Source organism: Dasypus novemcinctus, chromosome 7 (genome assembly GCF_030445035.2).
Source record: "Dasypus novemcinctus isolate mDasNov1 chromosome 7, mDasNov1.1.hap2, whole genome shotgun sequence".
Classification (NCBI taxonomy): domain Eukaryota; kingdom Metazoa; phylum Chordata; class Mammalia; order Cingulata; family Dasypodidae; genus Dasypus; species Dasypus novemcinctus.
This window is the reverse complement of record NC_080679.1, coordinates 60,740,052-60,749,277: the sequence shown is the minus strand read 5'-3', so window position 1 is coordinate 60,749,277 and position 9,226 is coordinate 60,740,052.

Sequence of the window (9,226 nt, the reverse complement as noted above, 5' to 3'; positions counted from 1 at the left end):
AGGCTCATTTTGCCAGGTTGGCTGTACCATTGGGTAGAGACCCAAGAAGTGAGAGTTGGGGTGGACCCACATCCTGGGGAGGACTAATGCCATCAAATAGAGAGAACTGTATATCTCGTGAGAAAGGATGGCTCCCAGGGCATTAGAGCAGTTGAGAAAGTCAGGGCCTGAACACTGCTGCAAGTATCTCTGGACGTGGCTTCTCAGGAAATGGAGATTGGCTGGTGCTGTGGGCCCCAAGGGAAGGGGAAAATGGATGTGGAATGGATGGAACCAAGGTAAATGTGGGGGCAAGAAAGGAGTTTCGCGAGAGTACACGAGGATGAATATAAAACATGTAATATTACACCAAAAACATATAGGGGATGATAGACTAATAATGTAAACCATAATGCAAAACATAGGATAACTAAAAAATTTAGAAAACTGTACATGTTAAAGTATGGACCTCATTGTAAGCACAGAGGTCACCTTGTTTGAAAGCTATTGTTTCGGAATCTGTACGTCAGTTTCAGGAAATATGATATGAATAAGTTAAAAGATTATTGCTGTGGAAGGGAAAAGGTTTTATGGTGGATCTGTGGGAGTACTGTATATTGTATATATGAATTACTGTGATCTAAGACTCTTGTGAAGAGAAGCTCAATAATTAGAAAAAATAAGAAAAGTAAAAGATAGGATGTACCAGCATTTTAAATGGAAATGGAAAACACGATTATCAAATTTATTTGAAAGAGTAAGTGTTCCCAAATACCCAGAAACGTCTTAAAAAGGAAAAGTGAAGTTGGAGGACTCTAACATCCAGACTGAAAATCATATTACCTAGCTACAGTGGAAAAAACAACGTGGTACTGATAGAAAGACAGGCACATAGACAAATGGAACTGAACTGATGAGTCAGAAACAGACCTGCACATCTATGGCCAAATGATTTTTGTCAAGCCCACCCAGCTCGGGTAGAATAGTCTATTAAACAAATGGTGTTCAGAGGACTGGATATCCATATCCAAAAGAAAGAGGACCCCTATCTCACACCTTATACAAAAAAATTAACTCTAAATGAACCAAAGACCTAAGTAAAAGAGCAACAACCATAAAACTTCTAGAAGAGAATGTAGGAAAACATCTTCAAGCTCTGGTGGTAGGTGGTGGATTTTTAAAGGAAATAAAAAGAGGACCTAGATGAACTACTGATAATGTATGTAGAAGTTTTAATTAACTTCACTGTGAATGTGTGGAAATGTGTAGAGTTGATGTTTGATTTTAACACATTATAGTAACAGCTGGTTTATGAATAAGAATGTGGCTGGAAAGGGTAGTCTAGGGATGTAAATGTCAACTGAAAGAAAGCTAAAGAATAATCTAGGAAGTGAATTACACAGTAAACCCAGAGGTGGATGAGAATTGTGGATGGTGGTACAGATACAGAAGTGTTCTTTGTGAGCTAGAGCAGATGAATGTCACTATTACATGGTGGTGGGAATATGGAAAAGCATGGGAAAATTACAACAGAAGTGACCTATGGCCTGTGGTAAACAACAATACTGTAATATCCATGCATCTATGCCAAAGATGTACTGTCTTGATAATGGGGGAATAGGAAAAAGTGTGTCAAATGTACTCTATGAACCATGGTTAGCAGTAATAATCTGATGATATTATCCCATAATCTGTAACATATGTTCCACCATGGTGTGGTGTGTTGATGGAGGGTTGTTGTGTGGGAATTCTGCACACATGCATGATTTGTAAGTTCATAACTTCTGTAATAAAAATATGTTTTAAAAAAATAATAGTAGGGGAAGCAGATATAGCTTAAGCAATTGGGCTCCAACCTACCATGTGGGAGGTCCCTGGTACAGTTCCCAGTGCCTCCTCAAGAAGACAGTGAGTTGGCAAAACAGGCAGCATGGCAAGCTGATGTCACAAGATGATACAACAAGACACACAAGAAGAAAAACATAATGAGAGACAGAACAAAGCAGGGAATGGAGGTTCCCAGTGCCTCCTAAAGAAGAAGAGCAAGACAGGTTGACGCTGTGGGCAGGAGCAGCAAACTTGCACAACAAGATGATGCAACAGGAGGTACAAGAAGAAAAAGATAATGAAAGACGCAACAAAGCAGGGAATGGAGTGGCTCAAGTGATTAAGCGCCTCCCTCCCACATCGGAGGTCACGGGTTCAGTTTCCAGGGCCACCTAAAGACACAGGGAAGATGAATAGACACAGTAAGTGCAAATAATGAGGGGGTGGGGAGAAATAAATAAATTAAATAAATCTTTAAAAATAATAATAATAATAAAAGGATGGGTGGGGGGGAATACATCAAATGTTTGATATGAACTATAGTTAGTACTAAGAATTTGAGGATATTCTTTCATAATTTGTAACAAACGTCTCACAACAGTGCAAGGTGTTGGTAGCGGGTTGACATATGGGACCCCTGTATAATGTTATGCACGTTTGCTTTGTAAGTTCACAACTTTTACTATACACTTATTGTTTATGTATATTCATGTATGAATTACACAAAAATAATAATAATAATAGAGTGGGTTGGGGGAAAATACACCAAATGTAAGACACTTTGGTTCGTAGTAATATTTGAAGATGGTCTTTCATCATTAGTTAAAAATGTTTCACAACAATGTAAAGTATTGGTGATAGGGTGAGGTATGAGAGCAAAGTTAGGCATGTTTGTTTTGTAAGTTCATAACTTTTATTATACTCTTATTGTTTATGTATGTTTTTGTATAAGTGACATACTTCAATAAATTTTTTAAATGGAAAAAAGGAAAATAATGTAAATTGGAGAGGATTAAGGGAATTAGGAATATTTGTTGATTATTGGTGGGAATGCCAAATGATGTTTGGCAATTCCTCAGAAAGCTAAGTATAGAATTACTATATGAGCCAGCAATCCCACTTCTAAGTAAATACTCAGAAGAACTGAAAGCAGGGAGTCAAACAAATATTTGCACACCAATGCTCATAAACTTATTCACAATTTCCAAAAGATGGAAGCAACTCAAATGTCCATCAACCAATAAATGGTTAAACAAAAGTGGTACATACATACAATGGAATATTATTCAACCCTAAAAAAAGAATAAAATTCTAATACATGGAACAACATGGATAAATCTTGAAGAATCAAGTTGAGTAAAATAAGCCAGACCCAAAAGAACAAATATTATATTATTTCAGTAATGTAAAATAATTAGAATAAGAAAATTCAGAGAGTCCGAATCTAGAATATAGGTTACCAGGGACCAGCTTGGGAGTAGGAAATGAAGAGTTAATGCTTAATTGGTACAGAGTTTCTGTTTAAAGTTTTGGTAATGGACAGCGGTGACGTTAGCACAACATTGTGCATATGATTAACACCACTGAATTATATATTTGAATGTGTTTGAGAGGAGAAAATATAGGTTGTATATGTTACTAGAATAAAAAGTGTTTGTAAAAACACAGGACATTAGGATACAAATGTCAACCCTAATGTAAACTATGGACTATAGTTAGAGTACAATCATAATAGTATACTTCCATCAATTGTAACAAAGGTACATCAATTGTAAATAACGCAAAATGTTAATAGAGAAAACTATGTGTGTGATTGGGGGCGGGGGGAGGCAGATATGAAAACAGTGTTTTTTGCATGATTTTTCCACAAATCTACAAATTCTCTAATTTAAAAAAAATTATTTTAAAAAATAATTTGAAAATGACCCAGGGCAGGCCCTAAAGCCCTGTAAATTCCCTTTCCTAATCCCCCCTTTTTAAATATTGCTAAGACTGTCAAGGTGATGTTCTCCTGTGCTGCAGTAAGTTTAATAAACTCAGCTTTGCTTCATCAAAAAGTTTTTTCTTCCTTGGAAATCTTTATGGGGGCTTTTGGCACAATTTTTATGGAAAGAAAACTAAGTACAAACAGGTGATACATAAAATAGCAGCGTAAGAAAAGCATATATATAACTTAGACTCCAGAAACATGCTCTTAAAGAATTCTATACTCTTTAAAATAAATATAAGTAATATTAAAAGTATGTATGTCAGGGGAAGAATAGAGAAATTGAAAGGTAATTACTAAGGGGTAGGGTTTTTTGTGTTCATCTGTTTGTTTTTGTTTTCTCATTTTTCCTTTTCTTTTTTAGAGTAATGAAAATTCTTTAAAATTGATTGGAGTGATGAATGCACAACTCTGTATTATACTAAATGCCATTGATTGTACACTTTAGATTGGGATTCTTAACAAGGGTCTATGAACTTGAATTGAAATTCAAAAAAGTATTATTCTTGTGGGAACGTTTTGGTGTGGCTGTGATATATTTATTAAATAATAGTGTGGACTTAGTAAGTGTCCGTGGTTTCCACCTGACTGGCAAAGGGGTCCGTGGAACAAAAAAGGTAAGAACCTCTGCTTTAGATGAATTATATGGTTTATGAGCATGTTTCACCAAAAATTAGAAGGAGGGTAGAGAATGGAAAGCTAAGGGTTAATCTGTGCAGAACTGGTAAAAAGGCTGTAAATCTTTGGAAATGAATAGAAATGGTTGAAGCATATTATGGTGTTTGTAAGTAGTAATACTAGTGTATGAGTATTACAGTGGTTGAAAAGGAAAGCCTTAGGTCAAATATATTACTAGAAGAAAAGCTAAACATTTTCACACGGGACTCTAGAAGATAGTAAAACCTCATGCAAAACACAAATATGGGTGATATTACATATATGACTGCTTTTACAAAATATAAATACAAATACTAAAGAACAAGAAAAAGAATAGTAGCTATGTATTGCAGGGGAAGCATACAGAGATTGAGAGGTGATGACATTTGTTTGTTTGGTTTTTGTTTATTATTATTATTGGAATAATGAAAGTACTTTAAGAATGATTGAAGTGATGAATGCACAAATATGTGATGACACTGTATACCACTGATGGTACACTTTGGATGGAGTTATGCTTTATTAATATATATCAGTAAAATTGATTTGTTAAGAAAAATAAACATTCAAAAACAAAAAGAATACCATAAACAATTTCATGCCAACAAATGTAACTTGTATGAAATGGAAAAACTTATTTTAAAAAACTGATGCCAAAATTGATACAAGAAGGGGTAGAAAATCAGAATGGCCTATATCTATTAAAGAAACTGAACACAATATCAAATCTTTCCCCTAAAGAAAACTTAAGGCCCAAATGGTTGAATTCTATTAAACAGTCAAGGAAAAAAAACAACACAAATTTTCACAATTTTTTCCCGGAACTACAGGATAACAGATCACACACACATAGACACAAATATATATAAAAGGTATGACTCCACACACAAATAACCATAGCTACGTGCTTACTTCTTTGGGTGATCAAATCATTCATTATCCAAACTGGGATATTTTAAGAGTAAGAGGATTGTTTTTAATAAGTATACTGGAACAAAAACCATATACCAGAGCTGTGCAAGGCAAACTGGAATATGTGGTCACCATATTTCTGTATCATATTTTTTTTAAACTAAATAAAATGGTTCCTAAAACCTCTAGCAATAACACAAGTATAGGCAAAAATGCAGAAAGAGGAAAGAGAGCACAAAAAGTACTCTAATACATCACAAATAATCACTTTTCAGTTAGTCCAGGGCCAAAACTTTTTAAAAATAGGAGAATAAGAACTTTTTTTAAAAGTTCATGCACAAGAAAGTTGATTTGGCTCAAACAGTTGGGTGCCCACCTACTACATGAAAGGTTCCAGGTTCGGTTCCCAGTGTCTCCTAAAGAAGACGAGTAAGACAGTGAGCTGACAGGACAAGCTGGTGTGGAGAGCTAATAGAACAAGATGATGCAAAGAGATGATGGAAGGAGGAGACACAAAAAAGGAACACAACAAGACACACAACAAGCAGGGAGTAGATATAGCTCAAGTGATTGGGCACCTCCCTCCCACATGGGAGGAACTGGATTCGGTTTCTGGTGCCTCCTAAAAAGAAGACAAGCAGACACAGAGAGCAGAGAGGGAACACAAACAACAAGGGGGGAAGGGAGAAAGAATTAAATCGAATAAATCTTTTTTTAAAATTCACGCACAACTTGTGCTATAATTTGTGAGTTGAGCTCATATTAAATATAAAATATTAATAACTTCCTAAAAGATTTAAATCACTTTTTAAGAGCCACTCCTTTTTCACTTGGTAATGAACAAACCTAAAATGTGAGTTTTAGAGTTACTTCATTTTCCTAGGTAAAACAGAGTTTTTTAATAGTACTTTATTCCTACTAAGTTAAATTTATCATTTAGAACCAGACAAAAATTGCTGAAAGAACAAACTGTTTCCCCTAGTGAGTTGAAAATATAAGAGCATGAGTGGTTATTGAGTGGAATAAAACACCAAAAAAGTATGATGGTTGGGGATTTAAGGAAGCGAATAAATAATACTCTTTTCTTCCCCTCCTAGGTTTGAAATCAATTGAGAGAGAGACACAAATATCACACAAATATCACCTTTATTTCTAACAAAACAGAAACAGGCATCTTAATCCTATACCCTGAATTAGACAGAGTCATAGCTTTAGGCACAGGTACCGCTGAACTGTCAGTTGCAGGCTTACTCCCAAAGAGAAAAAGAAAGAAAAACTGAGTTCAAGCCCACTGTAGGGAGTCAGGCTGAAGACCACAAGAGGTAGTAAAGAGAGAGAGAAGGCAGAGAGAATTGAATTGCTCAGTTACTCCTCCCAAGCTCATCATGAAAGAAGATGTGAACATTACTCTGCATGAAGTGCCTCCACATGGACACAAGAGGCCAGGGATACAGAGGTTGCCCCATCCCACCTTGAACAGAAACATGTATTTCATAATTTTTAATTGAATATTTGGATAAATTATTAGGAAATGCCAACATATACTAAATTAAAGATGTTTTAATTTTTTACTTTCAGTCAAAATTGGATAAACCATATTATAAAGGAAAGAAACATTTGTATGTTTGTGTTTGTCCACTCTGCCCCCTCCCCCCAGGAAATACTGACAGAAACTAAATTCAAAACTTTCATATATACTATGGACATAAGGAAATTAACAGCCATGTAATTAAAGAAAATATTAAATGTGAGAACAAATAGAAACCAGAGACCATACATTCAAAAACATTTGAATGTGATGAAAAAGAGAGAGTCGATAGGGTCAAAAAAAAATTCCAGAGGATAGAAAATAATTGGCTGGGTCTAAAATTTACAGAGTTTTAGTAGAGAGTAAAATAAACTACACTTGAGAGGAATGGCTACCATATTGATATTAAAACTATGCTCAGGCCTGTAACACTATGACAATGTACAGGATTCTTAACAATCCTTTTCCTATTTTTCCCAACAGAGTGAGATCAAATGGCCTAATTTCCATTTCCTGTCCAACAAAGTCTCTGTTCATGTGACTTTTGAACATCAAGAAACTGTAATAGTCCATGAAACACCAAAAGATATTTTCTTTATATGCTAGAGCTGCTAATGCTTAATGGTCATCAAAATGCCCTAAAATAGAGTATAATTGACAGAATTGGTTCCATGAATTACTCCAGCAACCACCTTAACAATAAGTATTATTTAGAGAATAATTTCCTAAAGAAAGTTAATAAATATTTAAATTTCTACAGTATTTAGCCAAGAAAAACATATTTAAAATCACACTTCCTTGTAAACTTACTTAAATTGTGATAAACAATCCAAATTTCTCAAATTACAGCATTTTGTGCAACCTTCAATCTAAGCTTCATCTAAGCACTTAGAAAACTAAATTTTATTAAGTTCCACGAGAGAAAAAAATATTTTGTTAAAGTCTGCTTTTGAGATCCAGATGTAATCTTGTTATTCTCCATTTAAAAAGATCCTTCTCAATTCTTGTACTTAAAAAAAAATGTATTCAAGAAAACCCATTTCGGGAAGCGGACTTGACCCAGCGGTTAGGGCGTCCGTCTACCATGTGGGAAGACCACGGTTCAAACCCCAGGCCTCCTTGACCCGTGTGGAGCTGGCCCACGCACAGTGCTGATGCCCGCAAGGAGTGCCATGCCATGCAGGGGTGTCCCTCGCATAGGGGAGCCCCACGCACAAGGAATGCACCCTGTAAGGAGAGCCGTCCAGTGCGAAAGAAAGCTCAGCCTGACCAGGAATGGCACCGCACACACGGAGAGCTGACACAGCAAAATGACGCAACAAAAAGAAACACAGATTCCCATGCCCCTGACAACAACAGAAGTGGACAAAGAAGACCACACAGCAAATAGACACAGAGAACAGACAACTGGGGTGGAGGGGGGGCAGAGGGGAGAGAAATAAATAAATCTTTAAAAAAAAAAAAAAAGAAAACCCATTTCTTTATTAGAAACATGAATTCATGAATTCAAATTCATGTTTGCACCAAAATAATCAAACCACTATTCATCAAAACACAGGAGAGTGGAATGCAGAATATTAAGGATACTTTACTTTTTATTTAATAAATAAATAAATAAATAAAAACTTTTTGGTAGGAGTTGCTCTTAACACTCCTGACAATGCTTATGCACAGAATGCTGGGGATCCTGGGGACCGGACTCACGGGACTTTAAGAACTCAGGTTGTTTCAGCTTAGCTTGGGCACAGTTCCAGTGAGACCATGCCAGACCCAGAAGCACGACCCTTCACGGCTGCTACTCCCAGGGTGATCAGAAAACAGTGATCTAGGGTAGGCTCTGAGTCCACTATGTCCACCATTAGCATGACCTGGCTCATCCCTCCATTTTTGGAATTATGCCTCAAGTGGCCAAATTTGGGCCTGGACCCAACAGCCAAGTTTCCAGGTGAAAAACCAGCATGTCCCTCAGTACCCCCACCGTGAAGCCACCCCTACTGTAGGAAGTGGTATTGTAAGCAGGCTGCTAGGGCCTGCGGCTGACATCGTCAATCACCCTGGAACTCAGCAGCGTAGGGCAACTTCCGCCATTGTGGAAGCAGGGCAGCGGGAGAGTGAACTTTAGAGCAGCTCTCATGAGGCTCCAGTCGGAGGCCTCTTGTAATTTTTTTGACAAATTTTTTATTGTTTTAGAATCATACTTTTCAAAATCATTCAGTATATTGGTTTTCCCAAAAATTAGGCCGTATATATTTTTTATACTGAACTGTAATAAGCACTATGTTGTCATTTATCAAAATTACTTCTGCCAAATATATTTCTAATTATTTAACCATGAA